This window comes from Ceratotherium simum, chromosome 13 (genome assembly GCF_057802395.1).
Source record: "Ceratotherium simum simum isolate JZ-2026a chromosome 13, ASM5780239v1, whole genome shotgun sequence".
Taxonomy (NCBI): Eukaryota; Metazoa; Chordata; class Mammalia; order Perissodactyla; family Rhinocerotidae; genus Ceratotherium; species Ceratotherium simum.
This window is the reverse complement of record NC_141912.1, coordinates 60,914,081-60,932,176: the sequence shown is the minus strand read 5'-3', so window position 1 is coordinate 60,932,176 and position 18,096 is coordinate 60,914,081.

Below are 18,096 nucleotides of genomic sequence, written 5' to 3'. Positions count from 1 at the left end.
AGATATCTTTATCTTAATATGTGTGTGCAACCGTGTGTGTGTGAGCGTGTGAGTCTGTGTGTTGAGTATCACTCAGTAGTACCTATGTGAGCACAGAAAAGGCAAACACTGATTTGATTTAGTATGGGTGTTTTCCCAGGTCAACATAAGGAAATGACATGAGGTCAGAGACGGGAGAGCAGGAGAGATTCCACAACTTACAAGAAAATGGCTCAAGTTAAATAACCCTAAAATTGAAATTAGATAAGGATGGAAGGGAAGATATGCAAGAATTCATAAGTAAGCACAACTAAGAGCAGTCAATTCTGTAAAAGGTAAATAGTGTACTTGATATAATAGAGAAATGGAAGGAGGAAGGGCTGTGATCAAACATAAGTTTGGATGATTTTAGACCAAGAACATCTCTGGAATGTTTCTCAAGGGTGTAAGTTTGTGTATCTGAAAGTGGTTTTGAGCAGGGAGGAAGCTGACCCTTTCTCCCTTCTCTAGGATGTGTGGGGCATAGAAGGATGAGCACCATGAGAGCAACCCAGGCACACGTACTGTGTTAGTTTCCTGCCCAAGAATGCACTGATTTGACAGCATAGAGTTAAGACAGAGAGTCAATTAATTTTAGCAGAGAAATGAATACACCAGTTGAGCAATTTCCAAAAATTCATGAAATACAGAGACATAAGAGAGCTTGTTGATCATTAGAAGAGAGCAGGAGAGATGATCTCATGCACAAGAAGGTGCTACAGTGGAGGTGGGCCAATTTTACTGAGAACTCAGGTAGATTCTGCTCTGAGTCTGTAGGTACCTAAAGTGGAAAGATAAAAAGCAGCTATAAATAAGGATTTTAAAATGGAGATATGTCAGCTATGTAACAGCCACATAATAGAACCAAAAACTCTATTTTGAGAACTGTTACACCAGTCTGTCTCCTTCTCTGCCCACTTCCCTCCTCAACACTTGAATATGGCAGCCATGTATTTGCATTTAACCCTGTAAAAAAACCTGAGGATAACTTTAAAAATCTGACAAGAGAGAACCGGGTTTTCTGGTAAAAAGTGATCACTTCGGCAAAAAGATACCCTAAGGGACCCAAAGGCTGTCTCCCCATAAACACATCCAAAAGAAGAGCCGAAGATTCAACAACCTCACCAACACGTGCGACAGCCCAGGTCAGAGCTTCTCTTTAGTCAGAGATCCATTGTGGGGAAAGACATACATACACGACAACAGAGGGCATCCATGAGAATTAGGTATGGTAATCAGGATAGTCTCTCGTTGTTTAATATTATGAAAGTAATATTTAAGAGAAAAACAAAGATTATTTATTGACAATAAGTTTAAAAATTCTAATTAGATTCAAAAAGGTCTTGCCTCCCCCCAAATCAGTAAAATATTAACAAGAAAAAAATGGTTTAATCAAAGTAAAAGCTCTTAGAAATTAAAAATATAAATAGATGAATTTTAAATGACAGTCATTTTGCAAAAATATTTTGTATAGCTAATGAAGATGAGAATCTTCACCGTAAAGGTACTGATGAAGTCCTATATAGTATGAAAAACAAAACAAATGAATCACTTCTAGCAACTTCCCTCAGATACTTCAATGGGACTTCAAGAAGATACAAAAGATCCTTTGTTTTTCAGAAAGAGAAAAAGAGCAGGCCACTTAGAAAGAGATCACTTTAGCATCCATTTATCTTATTAGAATAAATACATGTTAGAGGAAATTAGAAAATGAATTCAAGTATGGGAAAAATTATTTTGATTCTGCACCTTACAAGTTAACAATACAAACAGACATTTTCTGCTAATGATCAATAACAATTAGATGATTCTCAGATATGCAGATAACCAGAAATGTTCCCTCTTTTTTGCCCTTTCTGAAGTGCACCAATTGAGGTGATGTTCAGTAAAAGGAAGAGGAGAACAGAGAAAAGCTAAAGCTTCCGTGAGTCTCTTACTCTGATTGATGAGCGGAGGGAAGGAAGATCTTGGCATGACAGATCTGTAGCAGGCCGAGAGCAAAATTTGTACAGGTTGTAGCAGAAGATTGGAAGTCCCTTGGGTGAATACCACCAGGAAGAAAACAACTACAAATACTGTAAAGAATGATAGAAACACTGGTTAATTTTGAGGGTATATTGAAAGCTTATATTATAACTCGTTCATCAAGAAAAAGAAAGTCAAATGAAAACCTCAAAAGAAAGAAGAGTTGTAAAAGAATACTATAGTCCTATAGAAAGCAAATTGAAATGTTGCATGATTTTGGAGGAACTTTATAGTGCCTAATTATTCAGGTTAGGCTAACCGATGCTGCTGTTCACACACTTGAGACATCTCAGTGACTAACAAATGGAGGTTTATGTGTTATCAATGAGGGTCTGTCCTGGACTCAGCGGCTCTAGACGGTGGCTGCCTTCCCAGGGGTGACTCAGGGATTCAGATTGCTTCATATCATCTGGAATACATGACTGCAGATCACTGCAGCAGGAGAAGAATGTCTTGGAGAACAATAGTGTTGGCCTAGAAAGACACTCACCATGTGCATTCCTTGGTAGGATCTGATTTTATATCCCTGACTGTAAAAGATCTGGGAAGCGAAGAGAACACACACACATTCAGTGGACAGTAAATACTTCTGCTGCAGAGCGTAGAACATGAGCATCAGTTTGACCTTGGCACTAGAAAAATTTCCTGTCTAAGTGCTACAGAGAATCTAGCTTTCGAACTGCAGAGGAGAAAATTAATCTCAGCATATTTATCGGATCTGCCATAGCCAGTATTATTGTAGCCATAATAAGACAAACATTCTTTATTGTTTACACTGTAGCTAGTATAAAAATAGCTTATTTATAATTTTAAAGCAAAATGTGATATAAAAGTACTTTTATGGTATAAAGGAAAATCATAGTTGTCAAGATGGAAGTTAACAGGGGAGAGGTGAAGTAAATAAAACGAAAATCATTAATATCTACATCTTACATATTACATATATCTTACATGCATCAAAAATACTGCTTACATTTAATGAAACAAGAAATAAAACGTGTAAATCAGCTGCAAAGATAATCAACTAAAAAACTAATAGAGAAAGTATGAACAATTTGAAGGACGAAGAAGGAATAAAGACGACATGGTGCCTGTTAAAAAATCTTAGGCTTTTTCATACTGAGGGACAATCGATATTTTTAAATTTGATTAACAAGGACAAAGTATATTATTTAAGTTACAGAGGAGATGAAAAGAATTAAAAATGGAAACATTTAAAAATCATTTCTGTAGCAAGTGAAACTAGAGGGCAGAGGGGTGGGTTTGAAGACTGTACCTATTTATTACGAATGTTCCTGTATCGTTTAATTGGAACAGGATGACTCATGGGACTTCTGTTATTGAAGATGGATTTCCGAGGTCCCAAAGCTGAAGACAGGGCGAGGTAAGAGCCCATTCGTTTTCATGAGAATACTAGTGATTCAGAGGGTCCACAGGATAGTTCTCTGATTCTTAGCCCATCACCTACTTTCTTATAAGAAAAATGGAATAAAAAATTCAAAAGTGAGGAGGGTTTCAAGGATTCACCAGGACTGCCAATTCCCTGATACAGAATGCTAGCATAAGCTATCCTTTCTCCATGGTAGGAAGGGAAGTGATGTTTCCCTTCTATCTTTTTTTTTTTTTTTGACTTTTTTTTAAGGAAGATTGGCCCTGAGCTAATATCTGTTGCCAATCTTCCTCCTTTTTTTTTTCCCATTTTTCTCACCAAAGCCCCAGTAGATATTTGTATGTCGTAGTTGTACATCCTTCCAGTTTCTCTATGTAGGAGGCAGCCTCAGCATGGCTTGATGAGCAGTGAGTAGGTCCACGCCTAGTATCGGAAACAGCGAACCCTGGGCCCCCACCAAAGCAGAGTGTGAGAACTTAACCGCTACGGCCCCAGGCTGGCCCTCCTTTCTATCTTAAGCCTCGTGAGGAAAGGCTTCAAGAATATAACTCAAAAAGATCGGATTTGTCTGTCTTCTTGCCTCTGTCTGGATGCTGGCTGGGCTGCAGGACCACGTAGACTATCATAAGCTATTACCCTACTTGAGTGGCTAGGAGAGGTTTGAGAATGTAATCTATGACCCCTAGAGTTGGGAAGTTACTGGAGGAAGCTACTTGTAAGTAACTCTCAATAGGAAAGGCCTAAGGAGGAGAAGCTCCCTGGAGCTGCCGGGGACACCATTACAAGAGAAGTCAGGACAGAGATGTACCTCTCTTCCAGAATTCTGTCAGTTTTACAGTGGCCTTAGCGGACAGCAGAGTAGGAAGCCAGACTGAGCCATCTTGAAAGGACCCAGGAAAAAGGGCTCCCTGATGTGGCAAGGCAACTCCAGAAGGGAATGTTTTTGTGATTTGTGCCATTGGAGGAGGAATTGAGGGGAAGTCACAATAGAGCGGTTTGCCCACTTCAGGGAGTGGTGAAATTATTCGTCTACCCACCTGGCAAGTCTCTGAGGGGCCACAATCACCTGTAAGAGAAGGAGGCAGCATTTGGGTGTGTGCTACTCAGAGAGCACCGCTCCAGACTAGAGCATCATCTGTCAAATGAGACCTTGTTCTTTCCCTGTATCTCTCTTCTTTTTGTGCCCCTGAGGGAACCAGAAGCAGCTTGGATAGCGGGGGCTGGGATTGAAAGAATAAGATAAAAGGATGAGTCTTGTGATACTCATTATCACCACAAGTTAAGGAGCCTGGATCAGTCCAGAGCAGAGAGACGAGCATGAAGATTAAACTGAGATGTGAGATAAAAGTCTGATTTAGATTGCACTGGGTTTCTTTACACTTGAACAGGACCAAGAATTCTTTGATGGGACACAGCTTCCTTGTCATCCCTAACTGGTGTTGGCAAAGGGGGAAACTGATAGAAACAGTGGGTAAGATAGCGTGTGATGCCCATTTCACATCAAGCAAGCTTCTTTAGGATTTTATTTTTCTTTCAAGTTGAAACAATTTCTACATCTATATCTTTAAAAGTCTGAGAACTTGCATTCTGAGTCTGTATTCAACTATTTTGTTTCTTTTAAATATTATTTTTGAGCCTTTTGATCTCAAAGATATTATGCGTTCTCTAGATATCTTGAGGCAGACTTTGTATTTTACATTATTCATAGCATCCCAATTTGTTGTTCATTTTTTATTTTTACTATTCCTTTAATTAACCAACTTCCAAGTTTTATCACTTATCAGAATAGGAATAAGAGCATTGTCAATGTTGTGTGTGTGCATGTGTGTGTGTGTTTGTGCCTAACTTTGAAAATAATTCCTATTTTGGAAGAGTTTTAGAGGATACTAAATTCAGTCAGCAACACTCTACTAATCATCATTTCAACACAAATCTTTTGTTATAACAGTTGTATCTTTGATTGCTACAACTTACCAGAGAAGGTATGTTTCCAGATTTATTTTTATCCATCCCTTCAACAAACACTTGTCAGGTATACAGAATACCAGGCAAAGCAAAGAGATATATTTATTGCCCTCAGATGGATAACAGTCTAGGGAGCTAGAGTTAGTAAATAAATACACAAATACTAGTAATTACAAACATATCTAAAAAAAAAAAACTATAAAGGAAAGCACTGGATATCCTAAAGAATAGACATTAGCACTGAGACCTTAGGCATGAATAAGATTCAGGAGGAGAGAGGTGAAAATATCAGAGGTATTTCACGAATTTTTTCATTCTTGGTGCAGATATCCTGAGATCAAAAGATGGATTTCATATTAGAGGAACAGACAGATTAGATTTCATAACTCTCCACCAAAATTAAAATTTGCCAACATGCTTCCCAACATTTCTATAACATATGAACACCTTTGTGTTTCTAGTTAAAAGAAGCAATATTCAGAGAGATTATTTCTTCTTCAGAAAGAATATTTCTATGATTTCCTCTGCGCTTGCTAATTTTGGAAAAGAAAACCCAAAGAAATGAATACATCACGTTGAAGGCAGAACACATGTCTACATCAGAAAATGTGTGGCAAGAGTCATCTTTGGTCCTGACAGCGTAGACAATGTCCATTTTTAATAAACACACATTGATGCCACAGAATATTCCAGATGAAAGTAGACAAAATGCGACTGTTTTTTCTCCTCAGTCTATTTACTTTCTATTTGGTTTAATTTGCCGGTAAAAGAGAGATTGCAAACATGCATTATTTACAACACTGTGATAATCCTTGTTAAGGCACATTACTAAAAATCAGAACAAAATCAATAAATAGAAAGAACAAAGGATAAAACATGCTAGTGGATTTTTAAATAAAATACTTGAATAAGTACAATAAAGTGTATTTATGTTTAAGAGTATTTAGAATTAAGAACTTGAATTCAAAAATCTTATTCTCAGCACGTAATATTAGTGATCCAATTATCTATAGTAATAGAAACCTCCTGCACTAGTTACTGTTGCTTACAATTGCAAGACTTAATCAAATAGGTATTAGTAAAGACATTCTGCACTCTATATTGCACTTGAAATTTTGTTTGAGCACAAATTTATAAAAACCTTTGTGGACTTTCCTACTGAGTTTATATTTTCGAAGTCCAGATGAGGAATAAAGGGATATTCCACATGCTTGAAAGAAACAGATCTCTATTTCTCTCAACATTTTGGAAAAGTTTAGGAAAAGAAGGAACACGCTTGAATTTCCCAGATATTGACCTGCACTGTTCATTTTATCTTTGTTTTTTTTAGAATTTTTCAGTGGTTCCTGAGGGGGGTAGGATTCTTTTCTTCTTATCTGAATGAATTTTTAGTAATTTATCATACATCTGTGCTAACAATAATCATGGAGGATACATTGAGTAAAACAAAACAAGTTTATTTGTAAAACTTAAATTTACTATAATGATTTCACCCATGAGTGTTTTGCATATTTTCATTTGCATCTCAGTAAAGAAAAGTTTACATCACTATCTTAGAGTCATAAGCAGAAAAACACACAAATATACCAAGCTATAGTCATTTCAATCACAGTTTATGAAAAATTCAGATAGCAGAGCTGCCAAATATCATCTTTTGAATTATAGAAACAAGCTACAGAGGTTTCCAAAATCTCCACTCTGGTTTGAATTGATTTAAAATTTATAGTGGGGAAAAAACTCCTCCAATAATATATAGACTCTACATAAAGAATGTAAAAAAATAGCATAAATTCTATGTTTTGCTTTTAGTCTGCTTTTGAGCATACTCTGCCAAATTTTATCAGTAATATTCAATGATGCTCATAAGGACTAAATGTATCATCTGTGGTCTTGACCACACCTGGCACAAGAAGGATATTTCTGACTACTCCTACAAATGCATATGCACACTCTACAGTCAACATGCTTGTTATTGCAAATACAGGCTAGTTTAAGAGATTGAAAATTTCAGACCCAAATCTGCCTTTGGATGGATGGAACCTCCTGACTCTCCAGATTCTATTTTGTGCTTTAAAATCAGTCTGTGTTCTCCCCTAAAAAGGTGGAGGATTCAGATCTTATTAAACTTGTAGAAAAAAAGAGACGGAGGAGGAGGAAGAGAGAGATGGAAAAGGAGGAGGAGAAATCTCAGAAACAGTGGTCTGAAATCAGTGGAGGAATATCAAATATTGCTTAGTGTTATTTGAGCAGAAAATAATTGCACAGAGTGGGCCAGCCCTGTGGCTTAGCGGTTAAGTGCACGCGCTCCGCTACTGGCGGCCTAGGTTCAGATCTGGGCGCACACCTGCGCACCGCTTCTTCGGCCATGCTGAGGCCGCGTCCCACATACAGCAACTAGAAGGATGGGCAACTATGACATACAACTATCTACTGGGGCTTTGGGGAAAAAAAGGAGGAGGATTGGCAATAGATGTTAGCTCATACCCTGATACCAAAACCAGACAAGGACAACACAAAAAAAGAAAATTACAGGCCAATATCACTGATGAACATCAATGCAAAAATCCTCAACAAAATACTAGCAAATCGCATACAACAATACGTTAAAAAATTATACACCATGATCAAGTGGGATTTATTCCAGGTATGCAGGGATGGTTTAACATTCGCAAATCAATCAACGTAATACACCACATTAATAAAATGAAGAATAAAAATCACATGATCATCTCAATAGATGCAGAGAAAGCATTTGACAAGATACAGCATCCATTTATGATAAAAATTCTGAATAAAATGGGTATAGAAGGAAAGTACCTCAACATAATAAAGGCCATATAGGAGAAACCCACAGCTACTATCATCCTCAATGGTGAAAAACTGAAAACTATCCCTCTAAGAACAGGAACCAGACAAGGATGCCCACTATCACCACTTCTATTTAACATAGTACTGGAAGTCCTAGCCAGAGCAATCAGGCAAGAGAAAGAAATAAAAGGGATCCAAATTGGAAAGGAAGAAGTGAAACTGTCACTATTTGCAGACGACATGATTTTATGTATAGAAAACCCTAAAGAATCCACCAGAAAACTTTTAGAAGTAATAAACGAATATGGTAAAGTTGCAGGATGCAAAATCAACATACAAAAATCAGTTGCATTTCTGTACACTAACAACGAAGTAGCAGAAAGAGAAATTAAGAATACAATCCCATTTACAATTGCAACAAAAAGAATAAAATACCTAGGAATAAACTTAACCAAAGAGGTGAAAGATCTGTACACCGAAAACTATAAAACATTGCTGAAAGAAATTGAAGAAGACACAAAGAAATGGAAAGATATTCCATGCTCTTGGATTGGAAGAATTAACATAGTTAAGATGTCCATACTTCCTAAAGCAATCCATAGATTCAATGCAATCCCTATCAAAGTTCCAACAACATTTTTCACAGAAATAGAACAAAGAATCCTCAAATTTATATGGAACAACAAAAGACCCAGAATAGCTAAAGGAATCCTGAGAAAAAAGAACAAAGCTGGAGGTATCACACTCCCTGATTTCAAAATATACTACAAAGCTATAGTAACCAAAACAGCATGGTACTGGCACAAAAACAGACACACAGATCAATGGAACAGAATCGAAAGCCCAGAAATAAACCCACACATCTATGGACAGCTAATCTTTCACAAAGGAGCCAAGAACATACAATGGAGAAAAGAAAGTCTCTTCAACAAATGGTGTTGGGAAAACTGGATAGGCATATGCAAAAAAATGAAAGTAGACACTTACCTTACACCATACACAAAAATTAACTCCAAATGGATTAAAGACTTGAATGTAAGACCTGAAACTGTGAAACTTCTAGAAGAAAAGATAGGCAGTACGCTCTTCGACATCGGTCTTAGCAATATCTTTTCAAACACCACGTCTGACCGGGCAAGAGAAGCAATAGAAAATATAAACAAATGGGACTACATCAAACTAAAAAGCTTCTGCACAGCAAAGGAAACCATCAACAAAACGAAAAGACAACCTAACAATTGGGAGAAGATATTTGCAAACCATACATCTGATAAGGGCTTAATCTCCAAAATATATAAAGAACTCATGCATCTCAACAACAAAAAATCTAACATCCCAATTAAAAAATGGGCAAAAGACCTGAACAGACATTTCTCCAAAGAAGATATACAGATGGCCAACAGACACATGAAAAGATGTTCAAAATCATTAACTATCAGGGAAATGCAAATCAAAACTACAATGAGATATCACCTCACGCCCGTCAGAATGGCTATAATTAACAAGACAGAAAACAACATGTGTTGGAGAGGATGTGGAGAGAAGGGAACTCTCATACACTGCTGGTGGCAGTGCAAACTGGTGCAGTCACTATGGAAAACAGTATGGAGATTCCTCAAGAAATCAAGGATAGAACTACCATATGATCCAGCTATTCCACTGTTGGGTATTTATCCAAAGAACTTGAAAACACCAATTTGTAGGGGTACATGCACCCCTGTGTTCATTGCAGCGTTATTCACAATAGCCAAGAATTGGAAGCAACCTAAGTGCCCATCAAGAGACGAATGGCTAAAGAAGATGTGGTATATATACACAATGGAATACTACTCAGCCATAAGAAACGATGAAATCCAGCCATTTGTGACAACATGGATGGACATTGAGGGTGTTGTGCAAAGTGAAATAAGTCAGAGGGAGAAGGTCAAATACCGTATGATTTCCTTCATTAAGTAGTAGATAATAACAACAATAAACAAACACATAGGGACAGAGATGGGATTGGTGGTTACCAGAGGGGAAGGGGGGAGGGAGGAGGGTGAAAGGGATAATTCGGTACATGTTTGTGGTGATGGGTTGTAATTAGTATTTGGGTGGTGAACATGATGTAATCTATGCAGAAATAGAAGTATAATGACGTACACCTGAAATTTTTACAATGTTATAAATCAATGTTACTGCAATAAACAACAACAAAAAAAGATGTTTGCTCAGAGCCAGTCTTCCTCAGCAAAAAGAAAAAAGAGGAGGATTAGCATGGATGTTAGCTCAGGGCTGATCTTCCTCACACACAAAAAAATAATTGCACAGAGTAACTAACAAACACAAAACAACTCAAAACAAAATAAAAAATATTTGACTCTAGGTCTCTTGATACTAGAAACTTCTACCTACCCTTGAGCATAGAGTTAGACCTGAATTCAGTAAAAACTAAAAATCACTATGATGGCATAAGTAAGTAGAAATATTCATATACGTATTTTTCTAAAAAACCCTGTGCAACATATTCTATGTTATATTTAGCAATACTATTTCCTAATAGTGTATTTATTAATCCTCTCAATAATGCTAAATATACATTGATTCTATAAGTAAATTTGTTTAAATTAACCAATAAAACTTATCCATTTCTATTCTTATCAACTAAACTCTGTATCCACTTGTCTGTGACTTGTTTGTCTTCATCTACTTGTTCTGTGGCTACAAATCTTAAGTTTCAAATTTGATTCATTAATCAGTATTCAGCATATTTAGCTAACTCCATTCTGCATTTTAAAAGTTAAGTCAATTTTTAAATTAATGTATATGTACTTCTATATCACTCCATTTTATTTTTTTATTTATTTTTTTTTTTTTATTGCAGTAACATTGGTTTATAACATTGCAAAAATTTCAGGTGTACATCATTGTACTTCTATTTCTGCATGGACTACATCATGTTCACCACCAAAATACTAATTACAACCCATCACCACACACATGTACCGAATTATCCTTTCACCCTCCACCCTCCCCCCTTCCCCTCTGGTAACCACCAATCCAATCTCTGTCCCTATGTGTTTGTTTATTGTTGTTATTATCTACTACTTAATGAAGGAAATCATACGGTATTTGGCCTTCTCCCTCTGACTTATTTCACTTTGCATTATACCCTCAATGTCCATCCATGTTGTCACAAATGGCTGGATTTCATCGTTTCTTATGGCTGAGTAGTATTCCATTGTGTATATATACCACAGCTTCTTTATCCATTCGTCCCTTGATGGGCACTTAGGTTGTGTTCAATGCAGCCTTATATCACTCCATTTTAAATCTTCAGTCTTTATCTAGCCTACATTGTATCATGAGCAAATTCCATGACTTGAGATGTCATTGAGTTTCAAGTGTTCAAATAAATTTATAAGGAAAGATGAACTGCCTTCTTGTGATGGTAAGATGATAGATGATACAACGAGAATGTGCACAAAAAATATAAATGTTAAAAGATAGCAGAACTTATTATCACAGGCAAATTTTTAACATACATATAGAAATCAAAATTTTATATATCTTTTTTTTGTGTGTGAGGAAGATCAGCCCTGAGATAACATCCATGCCAATCCTCCTTTTTTGCTGAGGAAGACTGGCCCTGGGCTACCACCTGTGCCCATCTTCCTCCACTTTATATGGGACGCCGCCACAGCATGGCCTGACAAGTGGTGCAAGGGTGCGCGCCCGGGGTCTGAACCTCGGGCCGCCAGCAGCGGAACGTGCGCACTTAACCGCTACGCCACAGGGCCAGCCCCGTTATATATCTTAGTCAAAAAGAACAGTTTCAAAATTTGGCAAAATAAGTTTAGGCTTTTAAACAACGGGTGTAAATAGCTATTATTTTAAAAAATCCAAACAAAAGGATTTATAATTTTAGTGAGTATGGAAGAAAAGATTAACTTGACTAGTTATCAAAGAAATGAAATTAAACCGCTTCATTGCAAGGGTATCAAACTAAAAAATACTGCTATTGCACAATTATTTCAATATTGTGATAAAAATGACACACCCTAAATCTTTAGTGACAGTGTTAAACTGGTACAATAATTTTGGAGAGAAATTTTAAATTTGTATGTATCTATTTTTTTTTATTTTCAACTAGTTATAGATTCACAAGTTGCTATTTTTTATAAGTTGTGGCATGATATTTTAAGAGCTATGGAGTGCCTCTATGCCTTGACTCAGTAATTTCATTGTGTCAATATTTACTATCAGGAAAGCATATAATAAGCAGAAAAGCTAAATAAGTGAACATATTCATGGCAGAATGATTTATAATAACTAAAATTTGGAACACAAAGATATGATAAAATGTATCTTTACCTGAATTCAATAAACATGTAATTGAAAACAATTCTAAAGGCTGCAGAATAATGAAAATTTTAGTGATATATTAAATATAATTTTTAGACTAAAATGACATTATTATTATTGTAACTATGGAACTATGTATAAATCCAGGTAAGAATAGGGAAGGAGGGTGAAAATATTGATTTGTTAGCTCTTGCTTTCCCTTTTTTCTGTAATGTTATATTGCAAATATCAGAGATAATATTTACTGAGTGCTTGTATTTTACCGAGAGCTATATTTATGCTATTTTAGCGACGCTCAACTCGGGGTGCATATTAAAGTTATAATTGACAGCAGCTGTTTTCTTCCCTTTCTAATGGTATACACAATAATGGTGCATTTTCAGGTGAGGGGAATTCAGATGAGATGAACCATTGCCTGTGATTTGACTATTATTTTCTGATAAGAATGGAGCCTCAGAGAGATTTACTATTTTGCTCAAGATCACATTGCCAGGTACTTGGCTGAAATGATATGTGAACCGAGTCATATTTAATTTCAAAGCCTTTTCTTTTTCCACCAAGAGGAAATGAGAAATAAGTCAATATGTATACTAGATGCCATAAACTTTCCTATAGAGAAGATATGAAGGACCTGCCAACATGCATCTGTGTTTGTAACCTTTTATCTACCTGTCAAACAAGTTTTTCTCTCAACACACACACACACGCATACACAAACACACACACTCCATGTACTCTTGTGCATATTTTTGTAGGTTTTTTAAAGGCAAATCAGGAGCGAGTATGGCAGAGGCTACTAGCCACACTTTTTTACATGGTGTGATCTTAATTTATTTTATTCACTTCAAATCACACATACTCATACTTCCATATTTCTACTTATAAGTATTTTAATACTCAGTTAGGATATTTTTTAAAAGATAGCCACTGCTTAACTAACGTAGTATTTTCTTGAACATTGACTTTCCTGTTTGTATTTGTTCCCATAACTTTGGCTTATCTTTATTAAGGCCCTTAACCAATTTGAGTTGTAATGATCATTCTGTCTATCTGGTTTTTCATTTGGAAGAGAGAACAACATTTACTCATCACTAAAAGATCACGACACAAAAGTGCTGCTCAATAAATGCATACAAAATAAAACAATAAATAGATGTTAAGCGCCCTAAAATTGGACTGCCTTATATTTAATTTCAGTATGATGTTATAGCCTGACTAAATATAAAAATAAATACAAAAAATCATGAAATTTATGTCTTTGCTGAAGTCTCTTGAAGACAAGGAATAAGGAGATAATACAGCACAGCACACAGCAAACTTTCTAAAAACAATATTTTCTATTTCTCCCTAATTTCTTTCATACTATGACTGTTGATACCAATCTTTCTTCTCTTCATTAAGCTCTAACACATGTTGGATTTTTCTCTCAACCCTAGCCTTTCTTGTTCTTTACTCATTTTTCATATTTAAGAGTCCAACGCTTTTTAAAATATAAATTAATCTAGCCTCCTGTCTTCATAATTTTACCCATTACCTTCGCCCATTCCTGTGAACTACACATCAAAAATTTAGTACCCAGTAGTCAAGTAAAAAACAGAAACACTCTTAGAAAGATCTTGGTGTGAAACTGTAAACATGTTGGCAATTTTTAATTTTGTCCAAGTCACAGAATGAATGCAGAATAAATAAATAAATTTTGCTATATACTTTTACTTTTATTTGTCAATTCCCAGCCCCACTTTTAGAGTATCTTATGAGCTCATGAAAAACCCTGCAATATCTTTCTTTTCTCTAGCAGGGTGCCCAGAGAAGAGGAATGGTTTATTGATTCTTTTTGTCAATGGGGTTCGTTATGAAGGAAGGAACTTGACTAGTTTTAGAACTGACTTTTTTTGATAAAACTATATTTCAGAAACACAAAAGCAAAGCAATCTGTCCCTTGAAAAGAGTGGAGCATCATCTTAATCTGAGAGCTGAAAACTGAACTATGCATAGTTGCTTTTTAGCACAGTAAACTGGGTTTACATACAATTTCTGACATTCAAACATTAGAGACATGTTTCTCCGCAAAGCAGATTTGGATTAGACTACTGGTTTCCCCGACATAAATTTAACTTAATTTTGACAAATTCAAACATCTAGCAATTCCTTCTCAAATTTTATGGTTACTTTATTTGGGGCATGGAGTTCAGATCACATCCTGGGATTGGATATAGGAATTTTCGCCCTGTATTTGGCATCTAGTTCTCCTTGCCTCCTGACTGACGGCACCACCTTTCTCTGCTGTTACTTCTGCAAGATCTCAGACCGCAGGACAAGAGCACCCGGTTACTCTGCAAGGTGGATGCTACATAAACAGTAAAAGGCCCTGGAGGTTTCTTATGAGGGGAGTGAGCTAGCCGTCACATGTGAGAGTTTAATAAGAACCATGAAAATACACCAGCCTAAGATTTTAGGGCCCTTTGGTGGATTGAACTCGGTCAGCTTAATGGGACTACATTCCCCCCAAATTCTCTTGACTGAATAATTCTGGTTGAGAGTTGACCACAAGAGAAATGTGTGTGAGGCTTGGGAGGCAGCGGTTACAGTCACGATGCTGTGAAGCTGGGTGGGCACAGGATGCCACCGAGACGCACAGATGTTGTCTCCGATACGCCAGCTTGCCTGGTTGGCACGGCTGGGCAGTTGCAGGATATGCGGCTACACCAGGTTGCACCAGCTCACTTCCTTCATCTTCTCTGAGTCCTGAACGATGTGCGTGTTCAGCTACGTGACCGAGGTCAGCGGCCTTTTCTGTAGGTCTCCTGTTCCATTGGCATGGGGGGCATTGAGAAACAAACGTGGGTTTCGGTTTGTCCTTGCAGGTTCCAGTGTGTGCTTGCTCCCCCCAGTTCACGGCCAGTTTTTCTTCCCAACTGCAGCCCTGCTGACTTACAGCAACTTCAGAAGCAGAGACCTTCCACAGACTTCTTTACCCCACCTGTCTGTTGTGACGGCCTAATCTCTATCCGACATCCCTTATTCCTTATCACCAGTGTGCTTCTGCGTTCCTATGACGCTCTGACCGCCATACACCTGTGGGCTAGTAGGAGAGACAGCAACGCTCTGCACTCTGTGTCTTCTATTCTCTCAGAAAGTTTTCCTACTTTTTAAACACATAATATGACCTTAATAAGATGTATAGGATGTTAAGGAAAACAACTGGATTCATATGAGAGTAAATAGGTAGACAGAGACTTAATGGCCTGGAGTTAAAGGTTAAGAAGCTCTGCTAATTGACTTGGTAGCTTCAGCTAGCAACGTGGAGCATGTGTCAAAAGGAGAGGCAATAAGCAAATAAGAAGATGCATTTGTTGTTGTGTGTGTAGGTGCTTGTATTAGATTTTTATTGATGTCGTAATAAATCACCACGAATTTAGGGCTATGTTCCTTTGGAGGCTCTAAGCTGAGATCAGTGTCCTTGCCTTTTCAAGCCTCTAGAGGCCACCCACATATGCCTCTCTTTCTTTATCTTCAAAGCCAGAAATGTTGTATCTTCCTCTGACCTCAGCCTGGAAAAGTTCTTCTCTTTGAAGGACACGTAATTAGACAGGCTAATCTGGGTAACCCAGGATAATCTTCCCATCTCAAGATCTTTAACCTAAGTCATACCTGCAGAATCCTTTTGCCATGTAAGTTAATATACTCTCTGATTCCAAGGATTAGGACACGGACATCTTTGGGGGGCCATTGTTCTGCCTACCACAGTGTTCAAAAATTTCACAGAAATTACTTATGATAGGAAAACCCTAGAGAAAAGCTATACTTTCTGTCAGAGAGGATTTATGGTTTAGATACATCCTGGTTTGAAGCCTAACAAAAATATGATCTTAGACATGAAAGAGAAAGATGAAAATTAGCAATAGTTTTTTGTTTATGCTTTTTTTTTCAGAATAGAGAAGTATTTATTGTGTTATATTGTTCCCATTTTTTCTTAAAGTACATAGTACAAAACATGCTTCAATTCTTGAATGAGATCATAAATCAGGGAAGTGGAGGATCTGAGAGAGGTAAAAAATATTGCACATATTTCCATGTCAAACCCTGTGTGTGTACATCAAAGAAAAGTAGCTATTATTCCTTTAAAAATTAATCTTTTTAAAATATATTTCAATTATTTTTACTTTTTTAAACCTAGTCAGTGAAAAGCTTTTCATTTGTAATTCTAAATTCAAGAAAATCTATAGCTGTTTTCTTTTTAACTTCTGGAGGGTTAGTCATAACAAGACCACTGCATTTACAATCAGCAGTTATTTTTCACAATCTTTTAACAAACATAGCTTATCACCTTAAAGGGATATACACATTCTTCTACCATGGAAATTTTAACACTTATATAATTTCAAACTCAACAGTCTTTACGTACTAACTCTTTAAAAACTAATCTATTTCCCCCTTCAGTAAACAGATAGAGACCATAATTAGATTTCACAGTGAAGAAATATGGAATAAACATGATTTTAATTTAAATTTTAAAGTAAGTGTCATGCAAATATCTTCTCACTTTCTTTAGCAGTACTCCAGAGTTTTGCAATCTCAAAAAATATTGGGTCAATAAATTTTTCACTTAAAATTGCACTATAAGGCCTATGATTTAAACTAACATTTTACACAAATCTAAAACAATGTATTTGAGACATGTAATGTTCCTCCATAAATGGATCATCTCATTTATTCTCCCTGCGGTAGGTATTAAATGAACGTTGTACAGATGAATATGCCGAGGCTTTGGGCGAATAAACCTGTTCAGACCCTGGACTTGAGAGACTCTGAATTTACACCTCATGTCTTTCCCACCACAGCCACTCTCTTAATGTCTCTAAGAGGAAGCTGTGATGAGCTGTTGGTCCCTAGTTCCTGCACCTGCTCTGTTCCCTTGTGGCATCCTTTTGTCCTCTGCTAGATGAAAGTCAGGTATTTGCTTTCTATTTATAATGTTACTCCTTTTATCTTCATGTTTTTCCTCATTTCCAATTTACTAGTTGGCTGTCTCTGGGTCCTGTAGCCATCCATCACAACACACTTTGCAGTAGATTAATTTTTTCTCTTATCTTCATAATCTTAATCAAAATATTTTGAACATTCCTATTTAACTAAAAATGTCTCCCAGGTGGATTTGTGTTATGCTACTGGCACTTGAATGAGAAGCTTGCCATTCATCAAGGTGACTTCATTACTTTCTTTCTAGGAGACACACAATGGCTTTATATTACGTGGTTAAAAAAGAGATGTGGGTACATTTTGCAATATTCAAAATCTATTAGGTTTTGAAATAATATTTGAACTAAATTATTTTAAATAAATTGTCAAGCATTAAGATTATTTTAAATTTTACACGAATGTAAAATGTAAAAATAATACATCAATCAGAAGTATCACGGTAATTTATTTTAATTAACGTAGTCACATTGAAACTCTCTTGGTCATTGGGCAAGAATCGTCTTTCTTGAATTGTCCCAAATTTGTTCATTATTCTGGATTGTGATACTATAGTCAGTTTGCTTTGG